The following is a 2224-nucleotide window of genomic DNA, read 5'->3' on the forward strand; positions in this document are numbered from 1 at the left end:
GGCATACAAGTTTATAATGAGAAAATATGAAAATGCAAATTCAGATCTTAACTTACCAAAGGCCCAATTCAATTGGCCCAACCTTAATTTGGATTTGAGGTAAAAATAAAAACAAAAGTTTTAAAAATTGGATTTCTGTTTTGGTTTTTTTTTGGGAGAAGGCACGACAGGGGAAGGGGGTGCACGGCTCAAGGGGGAACGAAGGGGGAAGGAGAGGAAGGGGAGGTGGCTGGGCTTGGTGGTCGTCGACGGGAAACGCCGGCGTGGTTGGGCGATGCTGGCCGCGTGGTTGCGGTTCGCGGATAAGAGGGAGAAAAAGGAGGGGAGTGCGAGAGGGAACGAGAAAAGGCGGGGCTGAGAGGTGGGTTTGCTGCGTGGTGGTGGTGGTGGTCGACTGGAGAAGCAGAGTAGTAGGGATGGATGCTGGTTGTGGTGGCGTTGGTGGTGGTGCGAGCAAGAACAGAGAAAAAGAAACAGGGGAGGGAGCAGGGGGATTCGTGGGAGAGGAGAAGGGAGACGGTGGGGCGTGTGGTGGTGCTGGCGGGGGTCGAAGGTGGTGGGGGTGGTGTTGATGGTCGGTAGGTGGTAGGCAGTGGTGGCAGACGGAGGTGAATAATGGTGGTTGTGGGTGGTTGTTGTTGTTGGTGATTCAAATCAGAGAAGAACAAAAGAAGTGAGATACAAATTGGAATTGGTTTTTGACATTGAGATTCAATTCTGAAACTGAAGTTGAATTTGTAAATAGGTGATGTGAAGAAGAAGGAATGAACATGGACTGAATTGAGGGAAATAGAGGAAGGAAGAATTTTTTTTTTTCTTTTTCCTCTGCCTTTGTACGTGGAGAGCAAGGAGAGAAGGAAAAATGGAATTTTGGTTTTTCAAGGGTAATTTCGTAATTTTACAGGATTAGGCTAAAATTTCTGAAATTTGTTGCTATTTTTGGGAACTACCTAAAATAAAAATGTTTAGCTAAAATAATTCTTTGTAAAGTATCGTTAACGAAATGTAAATAAATTTTCGTTTATAAATTTATCATTCAAAATAAATCGTAAAAACGTTTAAAATAACGAAATTCGATTATTCGTAATTTATTTAAAACGAAATTAAGCTAATAAATGTTTTTAATTTTAATAAATCAAGTTTAAATATTTCGGGGTATAACACTGCCAAATTCTTGCTATCCTTCCCATCCTCACTACAAAAGAGCAGGATATATCGTTGGACCCATTTTTTTAGGATAATGAGTCCACCATTGTCTGGTTGTACTTGCAAGGAACATACATCCCAAGCAAGTCTTGCCACTGCACATCACAAAACCCAAAAATATGTTGAGAATCTTCCTCCATATAACCACAGTAATCACAGCCCGGATTAACCCATATCCCCTTTTGAAGGAAATATGTCCTTCACCCAAGATGCATTAAATCTAATACCAAGGTTCAGATTAATTGCGAACAATTAATTCAGTGAGATCAAGTGATCGGAACAGGTAGCTGGATCAATGCTTCCAATCAGTGAGTTCTAATGAATATTAAGCTCACAACTTACTCTTGACTGAACCTACAAGGTCACACCAATGGCACGTAACAGATCACCGGATTAAATGAATCGAAAATTCATTTAATAGGTTTTCGGGAATTAGTTTTGGAAAACGTATTATACGATACGGCCTTGCATTGGAATCGTATATCGTATCGTGAATATTCGTAAGCTGGGAGAAACGAATAAATCGTATCTTACGACGGTGAGTCATCGTATACGAAACGATAAATAATATCCGGAACAATATTAGTCGCGAATACGAAGAGCAGCCCACGAGCCGAATACACGAAGCATTCGAGGCCCATTGGCGCATGGTGCGCAGCAACATAGCACAGCAGCGCTGACCCAAAGCAGAGCGGCTGCGTGTGCGCGCGGGGGCCAAAGGCGACAACGCAGCAGCAGCAGCGCGCCGGTTAGTTAGGTTATTCTAATAACCTATGCACCTAAGTTTTCCATACACAATCTAATCACTCTCTAACCTTATACACTCAGACAACCCTAATTCTCTCTGTGCCTCCAAAAAGTTAGTTCTTCCCAAAAAGCAAAAACTCTTGATTGATTGTCTAAGCTACGGTTATCAAGACGGATCTGATCGTGTCGGTCAACCAAGTAGAGGAACGACAAGTGGAGTTCTAACTTCGTGTTCGTTGACAGATTACTAGGGAAATACGATTCGAATGTA

The sequence above is a fragment of the Spinacia oleracea genome, chromosome 4 (genome assembly GCF_020520425.1).
Source record: "Spinacia oleracea cultivar Varoflay chromosome 4, BTI_SOV_V1, whole genome shotgun sequence".
NCBI lineage: Eukaryota > Viridiplantae > Streptophyta > Magnoliopsida > Caryophyllales > Amaranthaceae > Spinacia > Spinacia oleracea.